Source organism: Bombina bombina, chromosome 7 (genome assembly GCF_027579735.1).
Source record: "Bombina bombina isolate aBomBom1 chromosome 7, aBomBom1.pri, whole genome shotgun sequence".
NCBI classification, from domain to species: domain Eukaryota; kingdom Metazoa; phylum Chordata; class Amphibia; order Anura; family Bombinatoridae; genus Bombina; species Bombina bombina.
Window position 1 is genome coordinate 201,166,419 of NC_069505.1, and position 18,150 is coordinate 201,184,568.

The 18,150-nt window shown below is 37.7% G+C and overlaps 1 protein-coding gene across 2 annotated transcripts in view; it reads left to right on the top strand.

The window, feature by feature from the left end:
• The first annotated feature begins 1,005 nt into the window (after positions 1-1,005).
• The window catches only part of LOC128666136 (gastrula zinc finger protein XlCGF17.1-like), a 190,812-nt gene continuing 173,667 nt past the window's right edge, over positions 1,006-18,150 (top strand). Inside the window, exon 1 of one of the 2 annotated variants that reach the window (XM_053720562.1) lies at positions 1,006-1,112. The gene's annotated coding sequence lies outside the window, so the exon portion shown is untranslated. The remainder of the gene's footprint in view (positions 1,113-18,150) is intronic. The other variant, XM_053720561.1, reaches the window with a different exon arrangement.

Below are 18,150 nucleotides of genomic sequence, written 5' to 3' on the forward strand. Positions count from 1 at the left end.
TAAAACTAATGGTATCTTTAGAAAGTCCATTTAATGGTGAGAAAAACGGTATATAATATGTGTGGGTACAGTAAATGAGTAAGAGGAAAATTACAGCTAAACACAAACACCGCAAAAATGTAAAAATAGCCCTGGTCCCAAACGGACAGAAAATGGATAAGTGCTTTGGTCACTAAGGCAGGGGTTAAACACTTGTACAACTGTTTTTGGATTAAACAATGGACTTTTTATGAACTGACCACTTGCAGTCTATGAATCAATTTGCTTTTTAAGATTTTACGAACCCATTTGCTTTTTATGCTAAAAATTTTATTTTATTTTTGAACCCACAGGTAGTCATTAATTAATGTATGTAGTATTGTGATTAAAATTTCTTTTTTTTTTTTGTAAAATACTATTTATTAAATACTATAATATCAATTAAAGCTGCATTTCTTTAGCGCACTCTCTTGTTGGATTAGTTTGAGATAAAGATATTTTTTGAGGAATCCTGTAAGGCGAGTTCCTTGAATAACAAGGTTCAGTATATTTGCACTTGTTTAGTAAGATTTATACAGTTTCGTGTATTCTCAGTCAGGGGTGTGTTTGGGTTATAGTAAGTGACACAAAGCTTATTTTTATATTTTTTCTTTTATTTAATATTGAATAAAACGTTTGCAACTTCAGGTGGGTCATGTGTGTCCTTACGCCCTCTCTGGTCTTTTATAGTAATTACATAAAAGGTTATTACTAATACAAACCATACGTACCCGCCCCTTGATGAGAATGGCAGCAGATGTAATCAATAGATTTCGTCACTCGCCCTCTTTAAGCGAATGCAACCAATAGCAGATTACTATAGCTAACCAACCCAGATAGAACACACCTTCGTATTTTAATTAACATTAAGCGCAGTACCATGTTCTTATTGGTTACTAGTACTAGCTGACAATGGTTACGTCACTGAACCGCGCTGTAAACAGATTGGCTCAGTAGTTATCAGCCGTAAACGGCATGTTGGGAAGTGTAGTCCGTAGTGATATATTTTCTCAGATTGCTCTCGGTCCTTAGCCCGGCATCTTCATGGTAACTGTGTACATAGTGACCTCGTATAAGGTTCTCTGAGGCAGAAGGTACTCGGGATGGGGATGTGTATAAGACATAAAACAGTACCTGTCTATACTATTATATATCTGTATATAAAGGAATGGGTATACACTGCGTGAGAGGCAAAATGAACCTGTCTATAACATTATATATCTGTATATACAGTACTGGGGAGTACTGTTTGTGAGACAGAGGGAACCTGTCTATAATATTATATATCTGTATATACAGTACTGGGGAGAAGCTGTTTGTGAGACAGAGGGTAACTGTCTATAATATTATATATCTGTGTATACAGTACTTGGGATAAGCTGTGTGTGAGACAGAGGGAACCTGTCTATAATATTTTATATCTGTATATACAGTGCTGGGGATAAGCTGTGTGTGAGACAGAGGGAACCTGTCTATAATATTATATATCTGTATATACAGTACTGGGGAGAAGCTGTGTGTGAGACAGAGGGAACCTGTCTATAATATTATATATCTGTATACACAGTACTGGGGATACGCTGTGTGTGAGACAGAGGGTACCTGTCTATAATATTATATATCTGTGTATACAGTACTGGGGATAAGCTGTGTGTGAGACAGAGGGAACCTGTCTGTAATATTATATATCTGTATATACAGTGCTGGGGATAAGCTGTTTGTGAGGCAGAGGGTACCTGTCTATAATATTATATATCTGTGTATACAGTACTGGGGATAAAGCAGTGTGTGAGACAGAGGGAGCCTGTCTATAACATTATATATCTGTATATACAGTACTTGGGATAAGCTGTGTGTGAGACAGAGGGAACCTGTCTATAATATTATATATCTGTATATACAGTACTGGGGAGAAGCTGTTTGTGAGACAGAGGGAACCTGTCTATAATATTATTATAAATATCTGTATATACAGTACTGGGGATAAGCTGTTTGTGAGACAGAGGGAACCTGTCTATAATATTATATATCTGTATATGCAGTACTGGGGATAAGCTGTGTGTGAGACAGAGGGAACCTGTCTATAACATTATATATCTGTATATACAGTACTGGGGATAAGCTGTTTGTGAGACAGAGGGAACCTTTCTATAATATTATATAGTTGTATATACACTACTGGGGATAAGCAGTGTGTGAGACAGAGGGAACCTGTCTATAATATGATTATATATCTCTATATACAGCACTGGGGGTAAGCTGTGTGTGAGACAGAGGGTACCTGTCTATAATATTATATATCTGTATATACAGTACTGGGGAGAAGCTGTGTGGGAGACAGAGGGAACGTGTCTATAATATTATATATCTGTATATACAGTACTGGGGAGAAGCTGTGTGGGAGACAGAGGGAACGTGCCTATAATATTATATATCTGTATATACAGTACTGGGGAGAAGCAGTGTGTGAGACAGAGGGAACCTGTCTGTAATATTATATATCTGTATGCACAGTACTGGGGAGAAGCAGTGTGTGAGACAGAGGGAATCTGTCTGTAATATTATATATCTGTATACACAGTACTGGGGAGAAGCTGTGTGTGAGACAGAGGGAACCTGTCTATAATATTATATATCTGTATATTCAGTACTGGGGGTAAGCTGTGTGTGAGACAGAGGGAATGTGTCTATAATATTATATATCTGTATATACAGTACTGGGGAGAAGCTGTGTGTGAGACAGAGGGAACCTGTCTATAATATTATATATCTGTATATACAGTACTGGGGGTAAGCTGTGTGTGAGACAGAGGGAACCTGTCTATAATATTATATATCTGTATATACAGTACTGGGGGTAAGCTGTGTGTGAGACAGAGGGAACCTGTCTATAATATTATATATCTGTTTATACAGTACTGGGGGTAAGCTGTGTGTGTGAGACAGAGGGAACGTGTCTATAATATTATATATCTGTATATACAGTACTGGGGAGAAGCTGTGTGTGAGACAGAGGAAACCTGTCTATAATATTATATATCTGTATATACAGTACTGGGGATAAGCTGTTTGTGAGACAGAGTGAACCTGTCTATAATATTATATATCTGTATATACACTACTGGGGATAAGCTGTTTGTGAGAAAGATGGAACCTGTCTATAATATTATATATCTGTATATACAGTACTGGGGATAAGCTGTGTGTGAGACAGAGGGAACCTGTCTATAATATTATATATCTGTATATACAGTACTGGGGATAAAGCTGCGTGTGAGACAGAGGGAACATGTCTGTAATATTATATATCTGTATATACAGTACTGGGGAGAAGCAGTGTGTGAGACAGAGGGAACCTGTCTGTAATATTATATATCTGTATACACAGTACTGGGGAGAAGCAGTGTGTGGGACAGAGGGAACCTGTCTGTAATATTATATATCTGTATATATAGTACTGGGGAGAAGCTGTGTGTGAGACAGAGGAAACCTGTCTATAATATTATATATCTCTATATACAGTACTGGGGGTAAGCTGTGTGTGAGACAGAGGGTACCTGTCTATTATATTATATATCTGTATATACAGTACTGGGGATAAGCTGTGTGTGAGACAGAGGGAACCTGTCTATAACATTATATATCTGTATATACAGTACTGGGGATAAGCTGTGTGTGAGACAGAGGGAACCTGTCTATAACATTATATATCTGTATATACAGTACTGGGGATAAGCTGTTTGTGAGACAGAGTGAACCTGTCTATAATATTATATATCTGTATATACACTACTGGGGATAAGCTGTTTGTGAGACAGATGGAACCTGTCTATAATATTATATATCTGTATATATAGTACTAGGGATAAGCTGTGTGTGAGACTGAGGGAACCTGTCTATAATATTATATATCTGTATACACAGTACTGGGGAGAAGCTGTGTGTGAGACAGAGGGAACATATCTGTAATATTATATATCTGTATATACAATACTGGGGAGAAGCTGTGTGTGAGACAGAGGGCACATGTCTGTAATATTATATATCTGTATATACAGTACTGGGGATAAGCTGTGTGTGAGACAGAGGGAACCTGTCTGTAATATTATATATCTGTATATACAGTACTGGGGAGAAGCAGTGTGTGAGACAGAGGGAACCTGTCTGTAATATTATATATCTGTATACACAGTACTGGGGAGAAGCTGTGTGTGAGACAGAGGGAACCTGTCTATAATATTATATATCTGTATATACACTACTGGGGATAAGCTGTTTGTGAGACAGATGGAACCTGTCTATAATATTATATATCTGTATATATAGTACTAGGGATAAGCTGTGTGTGAGACTGAGGGAACCTGTCTATAATATTATATATCTGTATACACAGTACTGGGGAGAAGCTGTGTGTGAGACAGAGGGAACATATCTGTAATATTATATATCTGTATATACAATACTGGGGAGAAGCTGTGTGTGAGACAGAGGGATCATGTCTGTAATATTATATATCTGTATATACAGTACTGGGGATAAGCTGTGTGTGAGACAGAGGGAACCTGTCTGTAATATTATATATCTGTATATACAGTACTGGGGAGAAGCAGTGTGTGAGACAGAGGGAACCTGTCTGTAATATTATATATCTGTATACACAGTACTGGGGAGAAGCTGTGTGTGTGAGACAGAGGGAACCTGTGTATAATATAATATATCTGTATATACAGTACTGGGGATAAGCTGTGTGTGTGAGACATAGGGAACCTGTCTATAATATTATATATCTGTATATACAGTACTGGGGATACGCTGTGTGTGAGACAGAGGGAACCTGTCTATAATATTATATATCTCTATATACAGTACTGGGGATAAAGCAGTGTGTGAGACAGAGGGAACCGGTCTATAATATTATATATCTGTATATACAGTACTGGGGATACGCTGTGTGTGAGACAGAGGGAACCTGTCTATAATATTATATTTCTCTATATACAGTACAGGTGGCCCTCGGTTTACAACGGTTCAATTTACACCGTATCAGAATAACAACCTTTTTTTCCAGTCATGTGACTGCTATTGAAAAGCAGTGAGAAGCAGTGCATTGATGAAAATAGCCAGTAGGTGGAGCTGTCCGCTTGTGTTGCAGCAAAGCCAAGCAAGCTGAATTAATCAGTTTAACCAGACCTGAGCTATAGAGCAGATTTCAAAGGAACTAGATCTTCCTGTATATAAATCAGTCCAGATTGGAATGCATAGAAAGAACTGTTTGCAGAAAAATGCAAGTGAAGTCTGTGTTGTGTGATTATTTTATTAGGTTTATAATGCTGTTTAGCATTTAAAGTCTTCATTTCAAAGCTTTAAAAATAATGTATTAGGTGTTACTTATGACAATTTTGAGAGGGGCCTGGAACCTAACTCCCTCACTTCCCTTTGACTTACAATATAAACTGGGTTTCAATTTACAACGGTTTCGATTTACAACCATTCCTTCTGGAACCTAACCCCGGCGTAAACTGAGGGCTACCAGTACTGGGGATAAGCTGTGTGTGAGACAGAGGGAACCTGTCTATAATATTATATATCTGTATATATAGTACTGAGGAGAAGCTGTGTGTGAGACAGAGGGAACGTGTCTATAATATTATATATCTGTATATACAGTACTGGGAGAAGCTGTGTGTGAGACAGAGGGAACCTGTCTATAATATTATATATCTCTATATACAGTACTGGGGGTAAGCTGTGTGTGAGACAGAGGGAACCTGTCTATAATATTATATATCTGTATATACAGTACTGGGGATAAGCTGTGTGTGAGACAGAGGGAACCTGTCTATAATATTATATATCTGTATATATAGTACTGAGGAGAAGCTGTGTGTGAGACAGAGGGAACGTGTCTATAATATTATATATCTGTATATACAGTACTGGGGGTAAGCTGTGTGTGAGACAGAGGGAACCTGTCTATAATATTATATATCTGTATATACAGTACTGGGGGTAAGCTGTGTGTGAGACAAAGGGAACCTGTCTATAATATTATATATCTGTTTATACAGTACTGGGGGTAAGCTGTGTGTGTGAGACAGAGGGAACCTGTCTATAATATTATATATCTGTATATACTGTACTGGGGAGAAGCTGTGTGTGAGACAGAGGGAACCTGTCTATAATATTATATATCTGTATATACAGTACTGGGGATAAGCAGTGTGTGAGACAGAGGGAACCTGTCTATAATATTATATATCTGTATATACAGTACTGGGGAGAAGCTGTGTGTGAGACAAAGGGTACCTGTCTATAATTTTATATATCTGTATATATAGTACTGAGGAGAAGCTGTGTGTGAGACAGAGGGAACGTGTCTATAATATTATATATCTGTATACACAGTACTGGGAGAAGCTGTGTGTGAGACAGAGGGAACCTGTCTATAATATTATATATCTGTATATATAGTACTGGGGAGAAGCTGTGTGTTAGACAGAGGAAACCTGTCTATAATATTATATATCTGTATATACAGGTATACCTCACTTTACATCGCTTCACTTTACAGCGCTTCGCTAATACAGCGCTTTGTGGAGCTGAAGTTCAACCTCCAAGAATTTTGAAACAGTGCTGTAATCATTGTGAGATTGCGAGAAAAGTGACTTGCACCATTTTGTTATGCTTATTTCACTCTGTTTACAGCATTACAGTGCAATCTGTCTCTCAGTGCTATAGTCTGGCACATTTTACTACAATAATTGTCACTATTTTACAGGTACAGTATTTATTGACTACTAATTGAATACTGTGCTGTGCTAGTGTTAAACTAATGCACCTCTAATATATGTTAGTTCAAACATGTTTTTAAACACACTGGAAAGTGAAAAGAAAGCTAAAACTCCCTTGTTTCACTTTAAGGCAGTTTTCATTTTACAGCGGGGCTCCGGTCCCTAACCCGCTGTATGAGCGGGGTATACCTGTATAGTACTGGGGATAAGCTGTTTGTGAGACAGAGTGAACCTGTCTATAATATTATATATCTGTATATACACTACTGGGGATAAGCTGTTTGTGAGAAAGATGGAACCTGTCTATAATATTATATATCTGTATATACAGTACTGGGGATAAGCTGTGTGTGAGACAGAGGGAACCTGTCTATAATATTATATATCTGTATATACAGTACTGGGGATAAAGCTGTGTGTGAGACAGAGGGAACCTGTCTATAATATTATATATCTGTATATACAGTACTGGGGATAAAGCTGTGTGTGAGACAGAGGGAACATGTCTGTAATATTATATATCTGTATATACAGTACTGGGGAGAAGCAGTGTGTGAGACAGAGGGAACCTGTCTGTAATATTATATATCTGTATACACAGTACTGGGGAGAAGCAGTGTGTGGGACAGAGGGAACCTGTCTGTAATATTATATATCTGTATACACAGTACTGGGGAGAAGCTGTGTGTGAGACAGAGGGAACCTGTCTATAATATTATATATCTGTATATATAGTACTGGGGAGAAGCTGTGTGTGAGACAGAGGAAACCTGTCTATAATATTATATATCTCTATATACAGTACTGGGGGTAAGCTGTGTGTGAGACAGAGGGTACCTGTCTATTATATTATATATCTGTATATACAGTACTGGGGATAAGCTCTGTGTGAGACAGAGGGAACCTGTCTATAACATTATATATCTGTATATACAGTACTGGGGATAAGCTGTGTGTGAGACAGAGGGAACCTGTCTATAACATTATATATCTGTATATACAGTACTGGGGATAAGCTGTTTGTGAGACAGAGTGAACCTGTCTATAATATTATATATCTGTATATACACTACTGGGGATAAGCTGTTTGTGAGACAGATGGAACCTGTCTATAATATTATATATCTGTATACACAGTACTGGGGAGAAGCTGTGTGTGAGACAGAGGGAACATATCTGTAATATTATATATCTGTATATACAATACTGGGGAGAAGCTGTGTGTGAGACAGAGGGGACATGTCTGTAATATTATATATCTGTATATACAGTACTGGGGAGAAGCTGTGTGTGAGACAGAGGGAACCTGTCTGTAATATTATATATCTGTATACACAGTACTGGGGAGAAGCAGTGTGTGAGACAGAGGGAACCTGTCTGTAATATTATATATCTGTATACACAGTACTGGGGAGAAGCTGTGTGTGAGACAGAGGGAATGTGTCTATAATATTATATATCTGTATATACAGTACTGGGGAGAAGCTGTGTGTGAGACAGAGGGTACCTGTCTATAATATTATATATCTCTATATACAGTACTGGGGATAAAGCAGTGTGGGAGACAGAGGGAACCTGTCTATAATATTATATATCTGTATATACAGTACAGGTGGCCCTCGGTTTACAACGGTTCAATTTACACCGTATCAGAATAACAACCTTTTTTTCCAGTCATGTGACTGCTATTGAAAAGCAGTGAGAAGCAGTGCATTGATGAAAATAGCCAGTAGGTGGAGCTGTCCGCTTGTGTTGCAGCAAAGCCAAGCAAGCTGAATTAATCAGTTTAACCAGACCTGAGCTATAGAGCAGATTTCAAAGGAACTAGATCTCCCTGTATATAAATCAGTCCAGATTGGAATGCATAGAAAGAACTGTTTGCAGAAAAATGCAAGTGAAGTCTGTGTTGTGTGATTATTTTAATCGGTTTATAATGCTTTTTAGCAAATGTTTTTGTTCATTTAACTTAGTTTATTTATATATTCTGTGTTATGTGATTATTTTATTAGGTTTATAATGCTGTTTAGCATTTAAAGTCTTCATTTCAAAGCTTTAAAAATAATGTATTAGGTGTTACTTATGACAATTTTGAGAGGGGCCTGGAACCTAACTCCCTCACTTCCCTTTGACTTACAATATAAACTGGGTTTCAATTTACAACGGTTTCGATTTACAACCATTCCTTCTGGAACCTAACCCCGGCGTAAACTGAGGGCTACCAGTACTGGGGATAAGCTGTGTGTGAGACAGAGGGAACGTGTCTATAATATTATATATCTGTATATACAGTACTGGGAGAAGCTGTGTGTGAGACAGAGGGAACCTGTCTATAATATTATATATCTGTATATATAGTACTGAGGAGAAGCTGTGTGTGAGACAGAGGGAACGTGTCTATAATATTATATATCTGTATATACAGTACTGGGAGAAGCTGTGTGTGAGACAGAGGGAACCTGTCTATAATATTATATATCTGTATATATAGTACTGGGGAGAAGCTGTGTGTGAGACAGAGGGAACCTGTCTATAATATTATATATCTGTATATATAGTACTGGGGAGAAGCTGTGTGTGAGACAGAGGAAACCTGTCTATAATATTATATATCTCTATATACAGTACTGGGGGTAAGCTGTGTGTGAGACAGAGGGTACCTGTCTATTATATTATATATCTGTATATACAGTACTGGGGATAAGCTGTGTGTGAGACAGAGGGAACCTGTCTATAACATTATATATCTGTATATACAGTACTGGGGAGAAGCTGTTTGTGAGACAGAGTGAACCTGTCTATAATATTATATATCTGTATATACACTACTGGGGATAAGCTGTGTGTGAGACAGAGGGAACCTGTCTATAATATTATATATCTGTATATACAGTACTGGGGAGATAAGCTGTGTGTGAGACAGAGGGAACCTGTCTATAATATTATATATCTGTATATACAGTACTGGGGAGATAAGCTGTGTGTGAGACAGAGGGAACCTGTCTATAACATTATATATCTGTATATACAGTACTGGGGAGAAGCTGTTTGTGAGACAGAGTGAACCTGTCTATAATATAATATATCTGTATATACACTACTGGGGATAAGCTGTGTGTGAGACAGAGGGAACCTGTCTATAATATTATATATCTGTATATACAGTACTGAGGATATAGCTGTGTGTGAGACAGAGGGAACCTGTCTATAATATAATATATCTGTATATACAGTACTGGGGATAAGCTGTGTGTGAGACAGAGGGAACCTGTCTATAACATTATATATCTGTATATACAGTACTGGGGAGAAGCTGTTTGTGAGACAGAGTGAACCTGTCTATAATATAATATATCTGTATATACACTACTGGGGATAAGCTGTGTGTGAGACAGAGGGAACCTGTCTATAATATTATATATCTGTATATACAGTACTGAGGATATAGCTGTGTGTGAGACAGAGGGAACCTGTCTATAATATAATATATCTGTATATACAGTACTGGGGATAAGCTGTGTGTGAGACAGAGGGAACCTGTCTATAATATTATATATCTGTATATACAGTACTGGGGATAAAGCTGTGTGTGAGACAGAGGGAACCTGTCTATAATATTATATATCTGTATATACAGTACTGGGGATAAGCTGTGTGTGAGACAGAGGGAACCTGTCTATAATATTATATATCTGTATATACAGTACTGAGGATATAGCTGTGTGTGAGACAGAGGGAACCTGTCTATAATATAATATATCTGTATATACAGTACTGGGGATAAGCTGTGTGTGAGACAGAGGGAACCTGTCTATAATATTATATATCTGTATATACAGTACTGGGGATAAAGCTGTGTGTGAGACAGAGGGAACCTGTCTATAATATTATATATCTGTATATATAGTACTGGGGAGAAGCTGTGTGTGAGACAGAGGGAACCTGTCTATAATATTATTTATCTGTATATACAGTACTGAGGATATAGCTGTGTGTGAGACAGAGGGAACCTGTCTATAATATAATATATCTGTATATACAGTACTGGGGATAAGCTGTGTGTGAGACAGAGGGAACCTGTCTATAATATTATATATCTGTATATACAGTACTGGGGATAAAGCTGTGTGTGAGACAGAGGGAACCTGTCTATAATATTATATATCTGTATATACAGTACTGAGGATAAAGCTGTGTGTGAGACAGAGGGAACATGTCTGTAATATTATATATCTGTATATACAGTACTGGGGATAAGCTGTGTGTGAGACAGAGGGAACCTGTCTGTAATATTATATATCTGTATATACAGTACTGGGGAGAAGCAGTGTGTGAGACAGAGGGAACCTGTCTATAATATTATATATCTGTATACACAGTACTGGGGAGAAGCAGTGTGTGGGACAGAGGGAACCTGTCTATAATATTATATATCTCTATATACAGTACTGGGGATAAAGCAGTGTGTGAGACAGAGGGAACCTGTCTATAATATTATATATCTGTATATGCAGTACTGGGGGTAAGCTGTGTGTGTGAGACAGAGGGAACCTGTCTATAATATTATATATCTCTATATACAGTACTGGGGATAAAGCAGTGTGTGAGACAGAGGGAACCTGTCTATAATATTATATATCTGTATATACAGTACTGGGGATAAGCTGTGTGTGAGACAGAGGGAACCTGTCTATAATATTATATATCTGTATATACAGTACTGGGGATAAAGCTGTGTGTGAGACAGAGGGAACATGTCTGTAATATTATATATCTGTATATACAGTACTGGGGATAAGCTGTGTGTGAGACAGAGGGAACCTGTCTATAATATTATATATCTGTATATACAGTACTGGGGGTAAGCTGTGTGTGAGACCGAGGGAACCTGTCTATAATATTTTATATCTGTATATACAGTACTGAGGATATAGCTGTGTGTGAGACAGAGGGAACCTGTCTATAATATAATATATCTGTATATACAGTACTGGGGATAAGCTGTGTGTGAGACAGAGGGAACCTGTCTATAATATTATATATCTGTATATACAGTACTGGGGATAAAGCTGTGTGTGAGACAGAGGGAACCTGACTATAATATTATATATCTGTATATACAGTACTGGGGATAAAGCTGTGTGTGAGACAGAGGGAACATGTCTGTAATATTATATATCTGTATATACAGTACTGGGGATAAGCTGTTTGTGAGACAGAGTGAACCTGTCTATAATATTATATATCTGTATATACACTACTGGGGATAAGCTGTTTGTGAGAAAGATGGAACCTGTCTATAATATTATATATCTGTATACACAGTACTGGGGAGAAGCAGTGTGTGGGACAGAGGGAACCTGTCTGTAATATTATATATCTGTATACACAGTACTGGGGAGAAGCAGTGTGTGGGACAGAGGGAACCTGTCTGTAATATTATATATCTGTATACACAGTACTGGGGAGAAGCTGTGTGTGAGACAGAGGGAACCTGTCTATAATATTATATATCTGTATATACAGTACTGGGGGTAAGCTGTGTGTGAGACAGAGGGTACCTGTCTATTATATTATATATCTGTATATACAGTACTGGGGATAAGCTGTGTGTGAGACAGAGGGAACCTGTCTATAACATTATATATCTGTATATACAGTACTGGGGATAAGCTGTTTGTGAGACAGAGTGAACCTGTCTATAATATTATATATCTGTATATACACTACTGGGGATAAGCTGTTTGTGAGACAGATGGAACCTGTCTATAATATTATATATCTGTATATACAGTACTGGGGATAAAGCTGTGTGTGAGACAGAGGGAACCTGTCTATAATATTATATATCTGTATACACAGTACTGGGGAGAAGCTGTGTGTGAGACAGAGGGAACATGTCTGTAATATTATATATCTGTATATACAGTACTGGGGATAAGCTGTGTGTGAGACAGAGGGAACCTGTCTATAATATTATATATCTGTATATACAGTACTGAGGATATAGCTGTGTGTGAGACAGAGGGAACCTGTCTATAATATAATATATCTGTATATACAGTACTGGGGATAAGCTGTGTGTGAGACAGAGGGAACCTGTCTATAATATTATACATCTGTATATACAGTACTGGGGATAAAGCTGTGTGTGAGACAGAGGGAACCTGTCTGTAATATTATATATCTGTATACACAGTACTGGGGAGAAGCAGTGTGTGGGACAGAGGGAACCTGTCTGTAATATTATATATCTGTATACACAGTACTGGGGATAAGCTGTGTGTGAGACAGAGGGTACCTGTCTATAATATTATATATCTGTATATACAGTACTGGGGAGAAGCTGTGTGTGAGACAGAGGGAACCTGTCTATAATATTATATATCTGTATATATAGTACTGGGGAGAAGCTGTGTGTGAGACAGAGGAAACCTGTCTATAATATTATATATCTCTATATACAGTACTGGGGGTAAGCTGTGTGTGAGACAGAGGGTACCTGTCTATTATATTATATATCTGTATATACAGTACTGGGGATAAGCTGTGTGTGAGACAGAGGGAACCTGTCTATAACATTATATATCTGTATATACAGTACTGGGGATAAGCTGTTTGTGAGACAGAGTGAACCTGTCTATAATATTATATATCTGTATATACACTACTGGGGATAAGCTGTTTGTGAGACAGATGGAACCTGTCTATAATATTATATATCTGTATATATAGTACTGGGGATAAGCTGTGTGTGAGACAGAGGGAACCTGTCTATAATATTATATATCTGTATACACAGTACTGGGGAGAAGCTGTGTGTGAGACAGAGGGAACATGTCTGTAATATTATATATCTGTATATACAGTACTGGGGAGAAGCTGTGTGTGAGACAGAGGGAACATGTCTATAATATTATATATCTGTATATACAGTACTGAGGATATAGCTGTGTGTGAGACAGAGGGAACCTGTCTATAATATAATATATCTGTATATACAGTTCTGGGGATAAGCTGTGTGTGAGACAGAGGGAACCTGTCTATAATATTATATATCTGTATATACAGTACTGGGGATAAAGCTGTGTGTGAGACAGAGGGAACCTGTCTATAATATTATATATCTGTATACACAGTACTGGGGAGAAGCTGTGTGTGAGACAGAGGGAACCTGTCTGTAATATTATATATCTGTATACACAGTACTGGGGATAAGCTGTGTGTGAGACAGAGGGTACCTGTCTATAATATTATATATCTGTATATACAGTACTGGGGAGAAGCTGTGTGTGAGACAGAGGGAACCTGTCTATAATATTATATATCTGTATATATAGTACTGGGGAGAAGCTGTGTGTGAGACAGAGGAAACCTGTCTATAATATTATATATCTCTATATACAGTACTGGGGGTAAGCTGTGTGTGAGACAGAGGGTACCTGTCTATTATATTATATATCTGTATATACAGTACTGGGGATAAGCTGTGTGTGAGACAGAGGGAACCTGTCTATAACATTATATATCTGTATATACAGTACTGGGGATAAGCTGTTTGTGAGACAGAGTGAACCTGTCTATAATATTATATATCTGTATATACACTACTGGGGATAAGCTGTTTGTGAGAAAGATGGAACCTGTCTATAATATTATATATCTGTATACACAGTACTGGGGAGAAGCAGTGTGTGGGACAGAGGGAACCTGTCTGTAATATTATATATCTGTATACACAGTACTGGGGAGAAGCAGTGTGTGGGACAGAGGGAACCTGTCTGTAATATTATATATCTGTATACACAGTACTGGGGAGAAGCTGTGTGTGAGACAGAGGGAACCTGTCTATAATATTATATATCTGTATATACAGTACTGGGGGTAAGCTGTGTGTGAGACAGAGGGTACCTGTCTATTATATTATATATCTGTATATACAGTACTGGGGATAAGCTGTGTGTGAGACAGAGGGAACCTGTCTATAACATTATATATCTGTATATACAGTACTGGGGATAAGCTGTTTGTGAGACAGAGTGAACCTGTCTATAATATTATATATCTGTATATACACTACTGGGGATAAGCTGTTTGTGAGACAGATGGAACCTGTCTATAATATTATATATCTGTATATACAGTACTGGGGATAAAGCTGTGTGTGAGACAGAGGGAACCTGTCTATAATATTATATATCTGTATACACAGTACTGGGGAGAAGCTGTGTGTGAGACAGAGGGAACATGTCTGTAATATTATATATCTGTATATACAGTACTGGGGATAAGCTGTGTGTGAGACAGAGGGAACCTGTCTATAATATTATATATCTGTATATACAGTACTGAGGATATAGCTGTGTGTGAGACAGAGGGAACCTGTCTATAATATAATATATCTGTATATACAGTACTGGGGATAAGCTGTGTGTGAGACAGAGGGAACCTGTCTATAATATTATACATCTGTATATACAGTACTGGGGATAAGCTGTGTGTGAGACAGAGGGAACCTGTCTATAATATTATACATCTGTATATACAGTACTGGGGATAAGCAGTGTGTGAGACAGAGGGAACCTGTCTATAATATTATATATCTGGATACACAGTACTGGGGAGAAGCAGTGTGTGGGACAGAGGGAACCTGTCTGTAATATTATATATCTGTATACACAGTACTGGGGATAAGCTGTGTGTGAGACAGAGGGTACCTGTCTATAATATTATATATCTGTATATACAGTACTGGGGAGAAGCTGTGTGTGAGACAGAGGGAACCTGTCTATAATATTATATATCTGTATATATAGTACTGGGGAGAAGCTGTGTGTGAGACAGAGGAAACCTGTCTATAATATTATATATCTCTATATACAGTACTGGGGGTAAGCTGTGTGTGAGACAGAGGGTACCTGTCTATTATATTATATATCTGTATATACAGTACTGGGGATAAGCTGTGTGTGAGACAGAGGGAACCTGTCTATAACATTATATATCTGTATATACAGTACTGGGGATAAGCTGTTTGTGAGACAGAGTGAACCTGTCTATAATATTATATATCTGTATATACACTACTGGGGATAAGCTGTTTGTGAGACAGATGGAACCTGTCTATAATATTATATATCTGTATATATAGTACTGGGGATAAGCTGTGTGTGAGACAGAGGGAACCTGTCTATAATATTATATATCTGTATACACAGTACTGGGGAGAAGCTGTGTGTGAGACAGAGGGAACATGTCTGTAATATTATATATCTGTATATACAGTACTGGGGAGAAGCTGTGTGTGAGACAGAGGGAACATGTCTATAATATTATATATCTGTATATACAGTACTGAGGATATAGCTGTGTGTGAGACAGAGGGAACCTGTCTATAATATAATATATCTGTATATACAGTTCTGGGGATAAGCTGTGTGTGAGACAGAGGGAACCTGTCTATAATATTATATATCTGTATATACAGTACTGGGGATAAAGCTGTGTGTGAGACAGAGGGAACCTGTCTATAATATTATATATCTGTATATACAGTACTGGGGATAAAGCTGTGTGTGAGACAGAGGGAACCTGTCTATAATATTATATATCTGTATATACAGTACTGGGGATAAAGCTGTGTGTGAGACAGAGGGAACATGTCTGTAATATTATATATCTGTATATACACTACTGGGATAAGCTGTTTGTGAGAAAGATGGAACCTGTCTATAATATTATATATCTGTATATACAGTACTGGGGATAAGCTGTGTGTGAGACAGAGGGAACCTGTCTATAATATTATATATCTGTATATACAGTACTGGGGATAAAGCTGTGTGTGAGACAGAGGGAACCTGTCTATAATATAATATATCTGTATATACAGTACTGGGGATAAGCTGTGTGTGAGACAGAGGGAACCTGTCTATAATATTATACATCTGTATATACAGTACTGGGGATAAAGCTGTGTGCGAGACAGAGGGAACCTGTCTGTAATATTATATATCTGTATATACAGTACTGGGGAGAAGCTGTGTGTGAGACAGAGGAAACCTGTCTATAATATTATATATCTGTATACACAGTACTGGGGAGAAGCTGTGTGTGAGACAGAGGGAACATATCTGTAATATTATATATCTGTATATACAGTACTGGGGAGAAGCAGTGTGTGGGACAGAGGGAACCTGTCTGTAATATTATATATCTGTATACACAGTACTGGGGAGAAGCTGTGTGTGAGACAGAGGGAACCTGTCTATAATATTATATATCTGTATATATAGTACTGGGGAGAAGCTGTGTGTGAGACAGAGGAAACCTGTGTATAATATAATATATCTGTATATACAGTACTGGGGGTAAGCTGTGTGTGTGAGACAGAGGGAACCTGTCTATAATATTATATATCTGTATATACAGTACTGGGGATACGCTGTGTGTGAGACAGAGAGAACCTGTCTATAATATTATATATCTCTATATGCAGTACTGGGGATAAAGCAGTGTGTGAGACAGAGGGAACCTTTCTATAACATTATATATCTGTATATACAGTACTGGGGATAAGCTGTTTGTGAGACAGAGGGAACCTGTCTATAATATTATATATCTGTATATACACTACTGGGGATAAGCTGTTTGTGAGACAGATGGAACCTGTCTATATATATATATATATATATCTGTATATATAGTACTGGGGATAAGCTGTGTGTGAGACAGAGGGAACCTGTCTATAATATTATATATCTGTATACACAGTACTGGGGAGAAGCTGTGTGTGAGACAGAGGGAACATGTCTGTAATATTATATATCTGTATATACAGTACTGGGGAGAAGCTGTGTGTGAGACAGAGGGAACATGTCTGTAATATTATATATCTGTATATACAGTACTGGGGATAAGCTGTGTGTGAGACAGAGGGAACCTGTCTGTAATATTATATATCTGTATACACAGTACTGGGGAGAAGCAGTGTGTGAGACAGAGGGAACCTGTCTGTAATTTTATATATCTGTATACACAGTACTGGGGAGAAGCTGTGTGTGAGACTGAGGGAACCTGTGTATAATATAATATATCTGTATATACAGTACTGGGGGTAAGCTGTGTGTGTGAGACAGAGGGAACCTGTCTATAATATTATATATCTGTATATACAGTACTGGGGATACGCTGTGTGTGAGACAGAGGGAACCTGTCTATAATATTATATATCTGTATATACAGTACTGGGGATACGCTGTGTGTGAGACAGAGGGAACCTGTCTATAATATTATATATCTGTATATACAGTACTGGGAGAAGCTGTGTGTGAGACAGAGGGAA